Genomic DNA, 13,111 nt, shown 5'->3' on the forward strand with positions numbered 1-13,111 from the left:
TCTCATTCTGATCATGATAGAAACTCAGCAGAAGGAACAACACTCTATAGGTCCAGACACCCAGTCTAAACCAACAAATAGATACTTTCATCAGATCTCAAAGCACTTGGATTCTATAATGTTAAATGACATCCTCCGTCAATCCTGATGTGATTCTCTGCGATCATTTCCCCACAAGCTACAATCCATTATGCAGTAGAAAAATGTGACGAGCTAATGGGGAATGATGTTCTGTAAACAAAGTTAATCAATGGTATTTACTGCAGTGTGTTAACGGAGGTGGTTAAGCATGGTTCCGTCAGTCACCTTAGCACAGTCACAGTGGGAAGAGGCCTGAGAGAGTGTCTCTGTCCAGTGCCTCAAATTCTCAGCACAGCCGTGTTCCCGGCTACACAGGGAGAGATGTTCCAGAAACAGCTGGAACTGCTCCTCAGAGAGCCCCTAGACATACTGACACACATACTGGGACACAGACAGACAAACAGACAAACAGATAGATTAAAATAACAGAAGAGAAATACTGAGCACTGATCGCCTATCCAAATCACGAACGAGGGGGAAGATGAAAAAAAAAATGTTTACATGGACAAATTGGTCTTGCTGTAGTGAGTCAGGTGTGCCAGCATCATCGGTGTTCAGGTCCCAGGCCAACTGATCATCTGAAAAAGAATCCCTCTTAAATACAGATGTAGGATCTTAATTTGATCACTCTTTTGTTGTTGAGAATTTTCCTGCATTGCAGGAAACGCAGATGAGCTTCGTTATTTACATGAAATTACTGAAAACCTTCACTAACACGCAGTTATATTAACAGTATTGCACTTTTCATGTAGTCTAATTTTAGCCAGCTAATAGCCTAACCACCGCTCAAACAACATTATGGACTAAATGTTCAAATCCTGTTGCTGCAGGATTATTTTGCCTCGACAGTAGTTTTAAAAGTAGCCCTTTCCTGCAGTCAATATCCAAATGCGCCCTCTTTGGCCTCATGGGTGGAACGTTATTAATATTTTTCATAATTTCATCATAAATAAAGATTACGATGAAAATCCAGTGTTTCTATGTAAAAACAATTTTGTTATATTTCAGTCTTCTGTGATGCATATACAGTGTAATATTGGGATGCAAATTCAAAATGGAATAAATATCAACTCTATATCTGACATGGTGAAGGTGTCTTCTTCTTTTTAAGCCCATGACCATGTGTGTGAGGTGTAAACTTTTGTTTCTAAGTAGATTTGTTTTAGACTACCAAGAATCACTCTGCATGGCCCTGATTTAGCCCACTGCAGTGACATATTAGATCCTACACCTGTACACTGGTTCTAATGCCTGAGAATCTTCTAAATGCATCATAACCTGAACATACCTAAACTTCTGGAATGAAGGACCTCCTTGAAGCTGAGTAGAGCATTCCGCACCTGCAACATATCAAAGTGTTAGTGGGCTCAGAGACGTCAAGTACACTCTTTCCACGGAGGGTTCGACATGGAACCCAAAAGGGTTTTACCTGGAACCAAAAAGGATTATCCTATGGGGACAGCCGAAGAACCCTTTTTTTCTAAGAGTGTATATGGATAGCGAAGAGTTTTCATTTTGAAAATGCAATTGCGAGTTTGAACAATCAGTAAAGTGAGTGGGTGGTCAGCAAAAACAGTGAACATAGTCTACTCCAGTTGTTTGTAGGGCTTACAGGAGTGGTCTCAGAGATTTACCTGAGGCTGGCTAGTGCTCAATATTGAGGATGAAAAGTACTGAAGGTCCCCCCCCCCCCCAAATATAAATTACACGGATTTACTTCTATTTTTCGTTTCTGTCTGATGTTCGTTGAGTGAATTGGATTAAAACACAGAACAAGATTGCTTGTCTCCTCTGTTCCATTCTGTACAGTACATCTCTAAGTTCCGCCCTGCTCCCAGTCCCTGTCACTGATCCAAACACAGAGCAGCTTTAATTAAAAGCTGGGTTCTCTGTAGTCTTATTGTCTGTCTTGACGTTAAACCCCTAAAGCTTTTATCCCCAGCATTAATCCTAATCCTTACTCTCTCCAATCCACTAATCCACACGGAGGTAGATAGACACTAGCTCAGATCAACACTGAGGTACAATGTACAAATCTGCACTGTAATGGTCTGATATACACAATGAATAGGGCCAGGACGTTTTCCTGACGACTCTGGACCCTATATGGTCAGGGAAAACTTGTGGACCTCATCATACAACGCCCTACCTTGTATTCCTCATATGTCAACACCTCCTCCCTTTATAAGTGTGGTCTGTTCCTACCAGGTGCAGAGAGAATGTGTGGTCGGCTTGGCGCCTCCAGTCAGTGAAGTGTAGTGCCAGACACTCCCTCCGTCTCTCCACGGTACGCCTCTGGATCTCCTCTCCCCTCTGCAGCTCCACCCTGCACTGCCTCATCTGCCTCTTCAGCTCAGAGAAGCTGGGACAACATAGGAAAAATGGGAATGGTTAACCAGGGGTTAAATAAGGACGTTTGTAGGGGTTCTCCAAAATGGTATGCTTTTCCCTGGACATTGAACAGATATCCATTAAATTCCCACAATATTGCTTGGTAACAATTCATTTGGATAGTCCATCTGTAGATGCTCTACAGACTATCAGTAACATTTCAAATAACTATCTACTAACCCTAAACTTAACCCTTATCCTAACCCTACACCTAACCTTAACCCTTACCCTTATTCTAAACCTAACCTTAACCGTAACCTTAGCAAGCAGTTGCTTATCAACAGATAGTTTGTTGATAGTATGACTATCTGGACTATCCAAATAAAGTGTGACCTATTGCTCTGCTGCAAGGTGATATAACTCTAGTAGAACACAGTGGAAGAACCAGTCACTTTACATCTCAATGTTGTCTTTAAAAGTACTCAGCGCTGGTGGGTTACACAGCAATTGCATATACATATTGTATTTTTTTGGGGGGGGGGGGGGGGAGTTCTTGTTGACAGAATACAGTAGATTACAGCCTCCATCATGGTCTTTAGAGTGCTTACTGATGAAAATGCTGTACAATCGTCTGCCTTCAATTCTTGATTCTCCCTGTTTCTGTGTGTGAAAGAGAGTGTAGCCAAATGAGGAGTACCGTGTATGTTTCAGTTGAATAACAGTGTGGCAGATTATTTGAGACATGAGAGAAATAAGGTACTACAGTACTTCTGGTCGGGTGAGAGCAGCCTTCTGGGCTGTGACAATCAATGAGCCAAGGAATGAGCATATAGGCACATGGAGGCCCAGATACACTGTACGTTCCACCATCAACAATCTCCACCAGGATATTGCTATTCTATTGAATACAAATACCAATTTAAAGAAACATTCACGGTATGAGAATTAGGCGCATGAGTAGATTGTCACTTTCGGTTCTTATTAGGGTAGAGTAGCATCCTAACCAAGCCTGCACTGACGGAAGAGGAGCAATACGGTTGGGGGGGGGGGGGGGGAGATGCCATCAATCATTCTGTCTCTACTCCATATGCAATCATCTCTCCCTCTCCCCCCTCCTCAATCTTCCTCGTCTTCACTTTGGTATTGCTTCCCATCTGTGATTTCCTCTCTATCACCCTCTCTATCTCGCTCAGAGGTGATGAATATATCCCACTGGCTGCCTGGTACCTGTAGCAGTTGCAGGGTGAGCTCCAGCCCCCAGGCGGTACTGGGCTGCCTCTGCCTCTTCTCGGTCAGAATGGAGGGGGATGGAATTGAGAGGTGGATGACGAGAGGGGGAGGAGGAGGACCTTATCAAGCATGGCCCTAATAAAGCAGGGGAATGAATGGAGATGAACCCTCTTCAACCTCAGCCCTCCTCCTTTCCCCTTCTTCTCCCTCAGTCTCTCCCCTCCGCTCTGCCTCTCTAAGGAGCTGCACCACACATGGGACCAGAGATGGTAAGACCTTCTCCAGCAGGTAAATCCTACAAAGACAGCACACGTTCATGAATAATACATGGTGGTGCAAATTTTCTTGCTAAATGAGCTACATCAGATTGGGGAATGGGGAGATGAATGTTCTAACCTAGACTCCATGGATGCCTAGGTTAGAGGCTTCTAAACAGCTTCTACCCTCAAGCCATAAGACCCCTGAACACCTAATCAAATGGCTACCCAGATGGCTACCCAAATGGCTACCCCCCCCTTTACACCGCTGCTACTCTTTGTTGTTATCGTCTATGCATAGTCACTTTAATTAACTCTACCTACATGTACATATTACCTCAACTAACCGGTGGCCCCGCACATTGACTCTGTACCGGTACCCCCCTGTATATAGTCTCGTTATTGTTATTTTACTGCTGCTCTTTAATTACTTGTTACTTTTATTTCTTAGTCTTGTCCATATTTTTTTTTTAAACTGCATTGTTGGTTAGGGGCTCGTAAGTAAGCATTTCACTGTAAGGTCGACACCTGTTGTATTCGGCGCATGTGACTAATACAATTTGATTTGATTTGAATTCGAGCTGATTGTTCTCCATCCTGACTGAGCCAGCACTGGATAAGAGGGTCAGTCAAGGCCCACGCCCCTTGGGTCAGCTGAGCTTTGCGGACACACTCCCTGTGGAAGTCCAGTCTGCGCCCCAGCTCTGACCCTCGGCTGGTGATCTGTCTCTCCAGAGTGCTCTCCCACCCCTCTCTGTCCTCCTGAGACCCTTCCATTTTCATCCCCCATTTCCCTGCTCAGATGGAGAGAGGATAGAGGGTCTGCTGTAAAATGTAAAAATTAGGAGAAAACTGGGGCAACGGATCTGATTGGTGGGTATCTTTGGCAGAAAGGGGAGTGGAGCTTGTAGGCTATTTTGCACTCAAATTAATTTTCTTTCAGAAAGAAGGTATTTAAGATAGGTATTTACATTTGAGAGGTTGTTGCTGATATGCATGTGCAATACAATAATTATATTCAACAAAAAAACATAAAATTATGCCAGAATTGTGCAGAAAATGCTTGAATAACCAAGAGTAATTGATGCATAACAAACTACCCTAAGAAATATGATTAATTTATGGAAAATACACAAATAACCCCCTGACCCCCTGATATTTTCCCTTTGGCTTCTGCATCAGACTCCTTGTTTACCTTTTCCTTGTTCTCCTTGTGTGAAATGGATTGACAACATTCGAATCCTCACCTTTCTCTCCCCTTGAGTACAATTCCCAAAGAAAGGTGGCAATGCAAGCAGTCAATAAACAACCCGATGGAAATTAATCTCTGCACCTCAAATCTCGATCTACCCCTGTAGCCAACAACACCCTCCCCGGTGTGTGTAGGGGTGGCGTCTGCTTGTTGCTAGGCACAGGTCTCTGTTTGATGGTCACCAAGGGAAGGAGAAAGATCACTTGTTGTAAATGAGAGGAGGCAAAGGGAGGGAGGGAGGGGTCACAGGCACTGAAACATGACCTCATCGCTCAGCTCAGCTTCACTGCAGAGCAGTGTGTGGTTCATATGATAGATTGCCTCCCTTTTATTTTGACACTTAATTGGGAGGCCTTTTCACAATAGGGGAGAGAGGGGTAAGTTAAGCCTTTTTTTTACATTCAGCATCACTTTGTCAAGGGAAATATAGTATTTTTCTAATAAATATATCTACATATATTTCAGGATGTTGTCTATCCCTGGAAATAATCAGAATTCATGTAAAAATAACAGTTTTAACAACATAGCTTGTCCAAAAAAGTGGTCTCTTGGCACAACTTACTCCGGGTATGGAGTAAGTTGAGCATAGGGACAGGGTAAGTTGAGCCGCCTTGGGGTAAGTGGTAGATGGTGTCCTGTGACGGTGGGTGATGGTGCTGGTAGGTCAAAGTTGAATTCATGGAATGGGGGTGTGGTATATTGTGTATCTTAAATGTATGCCTACATTCAGATATAGATCTCTGTGTTCAATATCACTTACCCTTCCGTTTCTTGACCAGTTGTCTGGGACAGGGATGTTGTTTAGATATGCCAATTCATAGGCATGTTCTCTGCATTTGAGTCTACTAAGCCCGTGAAACTTTTTTGCGAGATTCTTAATATGTTTAGCAATCTCAGACTCCATGTCATCAGATAAGACCTTGTGTGCCTCTGCTACTCTATTGTAGCCTCTATTTCACACAGGTACGTTTGTTTTCTTTAGTGTCATTCAATAATTTTTTCATCCCTTGCTGTTGCTTGAATGGACGTCTTTCCTTCTCTCACTTCCTTGGCTGCTCTCTCAAGAACCTCAAGAGGGGCTAAACCCATCCAACTGGGCCCATCCCACTGTTTCAACATAATCTGTCAACGCACTGTGACATGGAGTCTACTTGGAATATACATTGGCGCCTGTATTTTTGCACAAAATGTTCTTGTGTTTTCTTTTCCCATTTTCCCCCCTCTGTTGCATTCAAGAGGAAATGCAGGCTAGGTCATGGTATTTGGGAAGTGACAGAACTCACATTTCCTTTTCAAATCAACCTTTTGTACAATGACCTGATACTCTCTGCATCATAAAACTGAAACTCACTGAAAAGCTATCTTTAAAAATCCTTCTGAAAGCGCTACGGTGCCTTCAGAAAGTATTCATACCCCTTGATTATTCCACATTTTGTTGTGATACAGCCTGAATTCAATGGATTGATTCCTTTTCTCACTCATCTGTACACAGTACCCCATAAAGACAAAGTGAAAACAAGTATTCACACCCCTTTGCTATGACACTCCAAATTGAACTCAGGTGCATCCAATTTCCTTTGATCATACTTGTCACTTTGTGTGTGTAGGTGGCAGGGAAGTCAGGCGCAGGAGAAACAAACTTGGTGTAACTGGAGTAGTTTAATAAAGTAAAAACAAACTCCAAAACCAAAGTACATAATAAAATAAACGTGGGTACAATAACCCGTCGCGCACCAATCCAAAAACACGAGCACATAACAACAAACAATCTCTGACAAGGACATGAGGGGAAACAGAGGGTTAAATACACAACATGTAATGAATGGGATTGGAACCAGGTGTGTAGGAAGACAAGACAAAACCAATGGAAAATGAAAAATGGATCAATGATGGCTAGAAGACCGGTGACGTCGACCGCCGAGCACCGCCCGAACAAGGAGGGGCATCGACTTCGGTAGAAGTCGTGACAATACTTGAGACGTCTCAACTTCATTGGAGTCCACCTGTGGTCAATTCAATTGTTTGGACATGATCTACAACGAAGCACACCTATCTATATAAGGTCTCACAATTGACAGTGCATGTCAGAGGGCAGAGTTTTGGAGGAAAAGATGGTTGAAACTGATGTGGAGCTTAAACCTAATGGCGGTGGAATCAAGGAGAATTGGACTATTGTCCAAAAGGATGGAAAACAGAGCAAAGTAGCGTACAGTGCTGAGAATATCTGTAACGGTCTTCGTCGTCCTCGGATGAAGGGGAAGAGAAATCAGACCAAAATGCAGCGTGGTAAGTGTTCGTCATTTTAATGTTAAAACTGAACACTAATACGACAAGCAAACAAAAGAACAACTGAACAGTTCCGTCAGGTGCAAAAACACTAAACAGAAATTAACCACCCACAAAACCCAAAGGAAAACAGGCTGCCTAAGTATGGCTCCCAATCAGCAACAACAATATACAGCTGTCCCTGATTGAGAGCCATACCCGGCCGAAACAAAGAAATACCAAACATAGAAAAAAGGACATAGAATGCCCACCCCAACTCACGCCCTGACCAACCAAAATAGAGACATAAAAGGATCTCCAAGGTCAGGGCGTGAGGAGCAGTTGATTGGATTGCCAATCTTGAAGAATCCATTTGAGATATCCAAACTGGTGGAGAGAGTGCTGGGTAAAGTGAAGGCTGTAAGGATTAGATTTATTTTTTTACATCTGAGGATCAGACGGAAAGTGTGTTGCGTCTCAACCGATTTGAGAAGTTTGTTGTGTTGTGTCTCTTCGGAACAGGGCACCCCTCAAGGGGGTAATATCTGGCGTCTTATTGGAAGTCGATGTTACAGAGATTAAAAATATTCCTGGAGTGATTGATGCACGTTGGATGACTTGTGTGGTGAATGAAGAAGTTAAAGGACCGATGCTCGAGACGAGAAGCAAGTACAGGGAGTGAACATTTAATGGAAAACGGACATCAAGCAAAACAAGACCAGCTTCTGGATGGGGCGAACAAAACAACATGACGACAATAATGCTGACACCACTATTTGAAGCATCGGGGAGTTCTTGTTTTTGGTTTTTGGTGGTGATGTCAGGTCCGGGTGCCGCTGCCGATGGAACCGTGGGTGCCTCAGCAGGCTCGTCGGGCTTCCACGCCTTAGCTGGCTCGAGAGGTTTCCTTGCCTCGGTTGGCTCGACAGGCTCCCATCCCACATCATGCCTCAGCCGGCTCATTGGGCTCCTACGCCTCAGCTGGCTCATCAGGCTCCCATCCCACGTCATGCCTCAGCCGGCCCGTCAGGATTCTGCGCCTCAGCGGGTTCCTCAGGCTTTCACGCCTCAGCTGGCTTGTCTTGCTCCCACGCCTCAGCCGGCTTGTCGGGCTTCTAAGCCTCAGCTGGCTAGTCCAGCACCCATGCCTCGGGCCGGCCTGTCCGGCTCGCCCAGGTGGGACGCCGGGTGGCACCCCTAGAGGGGAGGTACTGTCACGCCTGCTCCCGCTCTCCCTCTCTGGCGGTCGAGGGCGCAAGGCTGGCCTTCATTACGCACACCTGTCACCATCATTATGCACATCTGCGCTTGTTGGACTCACCTGGACTCCTTCACGTTGTTGATTGCCCCCTCTATATCTGTCTGTTCCTCAGTTTTGTTCCCCGTGTCAGCATTATTGTCATAATGTCGTTTTGTTCCTCCTGTCCAGACACTGTCCTTCCTTTGTTTGATGTCCGTTTTCCATTTAATGTTCACTCCCTGTACTTGCTTCTTGTCTCCAGCGTCGGTCCTTACAGAATGCTGACACCACTATTTGAAGCATCAGGGAGTTTTTGTTTTTGGTGGTGACATCGGGACCGGGTGCCACAGCCAATGGAACCGGGGGTGCCTCAGCTGGCTCGTCGGGCTTCGCTTCCACGCTTTAGCTGGCTCGAAAGGTTTCCTTGCCTCAGTTGGCACGGCAGGCTCCCATCCTACGTCATGCCTCAGCCGGCTCGTTGGGCTCCTACGCCTCAGCCGGCTCATCAGGTTCCCATCCCATGTCATGCCTCAGCCGGCCCGTCAGGCTCCCACGCCTCAGCGGGATCGTCAGACTCCCACGCCTCAGCCGGATCGTCGGGCTTTCACGCCTCAGCCGGATCGTCGGGCTCCCACGGCTCAGCCGGCTTGTCGGGCCCCCATGCCTCGGCCGGCCCGTCAGGCTCACCTAGGTGGGAGGCCGGTTGGCGCCCCTAGAGGGGGGCGCACTGTCACGCCTGCTCCCACTCTCCCTCTCTGGCGCTCGAGGGCGCCAGGCTGCCCTTCATTACGCACACCTGTCACCATTTTACGCGCATCTGCGCTCATTGGACTCACCTGGACTCCTTCACGTTGTTGATTTCCCCCTCTATATCTGTCTGTTCCTCAGTTTTATTCCCTGTGTCAGCATTATTGTTGTAATGTCGTTAAGTTACCCCTGTCCAGACACTGTCCTTCCTCTGTTTGATGTCCATTTTTCCATTAAATGTTCACTCCCTGTACTTGCTTCTCGTCTCCGGCGTTGGTCCTTACAAGAAGAAGTGAAGAGTTTTTCTGTCCAGCATGACCCAGATATTTTAAAGGTTAAGAAGGTGGACTTTGTGGCCTTTATAGCTATGGTGACTAATGGCACTGCCAACTTGGAGAGGAAGTCCAGGAAAATAGATATCGTTGTGGATGCGGTAGAGCGGTTCCTGGGACTGAAAATCTTCTCGGCGGAGGAGTTGCATGGAGTATTGTCACAAGCTGTACCATCCTCTCAGGCCCAAGAGCATGAGAAGAGAAATATTGAGATTTGAAGGATAGAAGTGGGAGTTTTGTTTTTGTCAATGTACAATTGTTTTGGGGGGTGGATTAAGTTAGTTTTCTGTATGAATGTTATTTTTACCTTGTTTTTTCAACCCCGTACAGTTCGTAGCGGCAATACACCGTTTTGGATTGTAGTCTGCCATAAAACCCACAGAAGAAGAAGAAGAAGAGTATGTCAGAGTTTTTTTAGTTTAGTGTGCTGCTTTGAGGAGAGACATATGCGGGAGGCATAGAACAAGAACAGGAGTATTGGGACAGGGACACAGAAACGTGGTTTTCTGAAGAGGAATGGTGGCAAAAAATGAGGAAGAGGAGGTTGAAGAGAATGAGGAAAGCAGAGGTTGGATTTGAATCTGAGGAAGATGGTGATAAAAATTAAGATAGGGTGTGGTATATTGCATATCTTAAATGTATGCCTACATTCAGATATAGATCTCTGTGTTCAATATCACTTACCCTTCCATTTCTTGACCAGTTGTCTGGGACAGGGATGTTGTTTTGATATGCCAATTCATAGGCATGTTCTCTGAATTTGAGTCTACTAAGCCCATGAAACTGTTCTGCGAGATTCTTAATACGTGCAAACAGAGTGAGACTTGCGCCAGACTGAGTTCTGGAGGGGAAATGGAAGTGAATGAGGGCGTGTTAAGTGAAGTGAAGAGCTTGGAACCCGAGCTTGACATCGTTGGACATGATAAGAAGAATCTGGTCCAGTAGGAGTGAAATTTATGGAGAAATTGGACCCTTACCTTTTGGCAGATCCATTTGAGGTTTCAGGGTAGGTGAAAAATGAGCTGGGTGCAGTTGAATCAGTGAAGGTAACCTGTAGTGGAAATTCAAGATCTGTTTCTTGCTTTTCTCTTAGGAACAAGGCACCATTGAAAGGAGTGATTTCTGTGGTAGCGTTAAGTGTGGAGGTGGAGCAATTGATATAGAAAATTCCTGGTGTTTGTGACACCTGCCGTTTGGTGTGACGCAGACCAGGTGGGGAGCCTGGTGAAACAGAGGAGTCACTGTCAGTCCTTTTGAGTTTTGAGTCAGAGTCTCTGCCAGACAAAGTCATGTTAGCATATCTCAGTTATCAGGTGCAGCGTTTATGGTCATGTCGTAGCAGTGTGTAGGAGGGAGATTCCAAAATGTGGGAAGTGTGCAGGATGGCATGGGACAAAGGATTGTGCAGTTTTGGTGGATAAAGTTGTGTGTGTCAACTGTAGGGGTGCCCATGTTGCTGCGGATTGGAAGTGTGAGGGGAGAGAGGCAGGTTGAAGTGGCCAGAGTCAGATTAGTGCAGAAGGTGTTGTATGCTGAGGCAGTGAATAAAGTAGAGGGGGATGGGTCAAGGGTGAGGGATCCTAAGAGGATCCCAGTGAGTAATAGATTTTTGCCAGCACAGAGGGATAGGCCAATGAGTGATTTATGCTTTAGTGAGATTGTCTTCTTAGCGTTCATAGCAATGGTTGTCAACTGTACCGCAGAAATGGAACGTAAATCACAGAAAATGTATGTTGTGGTGGCAGCTGCAGAAAAGTATTTGGGTATATGAGATTTGACTTCAGAAGAGTTACAGGATGTGTTGAGGGGTGGTAGCCTTTCCTCCCAGGCCGTTGGCATGGTGCAGGAGCAGATGGGGTCAAAGTAGTGGAATAGGGAAGTGGGTTTTTATTAATGTAGTTGGCAGCTGCAGAGAAGTACCTGGTTGTGAGGATTTTACTGTAGAAGAGTTGTAAGATGTTTTGAGACTTTTATTCTTTTAAATAGTGGTATATAGGTGTAGGGTTGGTTGGTGGTGCAATTGTTATTTTTTTCCCCCTTTATATTTATTGTATCACAAATGTAACGTGATTGAACACACAGTACCACACAAACAAAATGTGTGAACGCCATGATAACAAAAAAAGAAGTGCATGTCAGAGCAGAAACTATACCATGAAGTCCAAGTGACGAGGCATATATCTGGGGAAGGGTATAAAACAATTTCGAGAGCGTTGAAAGTTTCCAAGAGCACAGTGGTCTCCATCATTGGGAAATGGAAAAAATATGGAATTACCCAGACTTTGCCTAGAGGTGGGTGTCCGACCAAACTGAGCAACCGGGCAAGAAGGACCTGGGTCAGGGAGGTGACCAAGAACCCAATGACCATTCTGACAGAACTACAGAGTTCCTTGGCTGAGAGGGCCAGAAGGACAACAGTCTTTACAACACTTCACCAATCTGGGCTTTATGGAAGAGTGGCCTGACGGAAGACACTCCTGAGAAAAAGGCACATGACAGCACTCCTGGAGTTATCAAAAAGGCACGTGAAAGACTCTGAGATTGTAAGACAAAATATTATGTGGTCTGATGAGACAAATTTGAAGTATTTGGCCAGAATACAAAGCGCTATGTCTGGAGAAAATCAGGCATAGCTCATCATCCGTTTAACACCTCCCCTACAGTGAAGCATGGTGGTGGCAGCATCATGCTATGGGGATGCTTTTCAGCAGCAGGGACTGGGAGACGGGCAAGGATAGAGGGAACCATGAATGGAGACAAATACATGCAAACCCTTGATGAGAACCTGCTTCAGAGTGCAAACGACCATAGCCTTCAACGAAGATTTACGTTCCAACCGGACAATGACCCCAAGCACATAGTCAAAGCAACACTGGAATGGCTTCAGAACAAGAATGTGAACGTCCTCGAGTCGCCCAGCCAAAGCCCAGACTTGAATCTCATTGAAAATCGTTGGAAAGACTTGAAGATTGCTGCTTTCAGTCGCTCCCCATCTAATTTAAGAGTTTGAGAAAATCTGAAAGGAAGAATGGGAGAAAATCCCCAAATCCAGATGTGCAAAGCTACAGACATACCCAAGACGATGTAATGAAGCTGGAATCGCCGCCAAAGGTGCTTCTACAAAGTATTGACTAAGGGGTGTGAACATTTCTGTAAATGATATATTCCTGTATTTCATTTTCAATAAATGTGCAACAATTTCTAAAAACATGTTTTCAATTTGTCATTATGGGATACTGTGTGTAGAAAAAAATAAAATTAATCCATTTTGAATTAAGACTGTAACACAACAAAATGTGGTACAAGTCAAAGGGTATGAATACTTTTTGAAGGCACTGTATAAGAAGTCTCACAGGAACTACCCAGTGGGCACAGA

Source organism: Salmo salar, chromosome 09 (genome assembly GCF_965601325.2).
Source record: "Salmo salar chromosome 09, fSalSal1, whole genome shotgun sequence".
Lineage (NCBI taxonomy): Eukaryota > Metazoa > Chordata > Actinopteri > Salmoniformes > Salmonidae > Salmo > Salmo salar.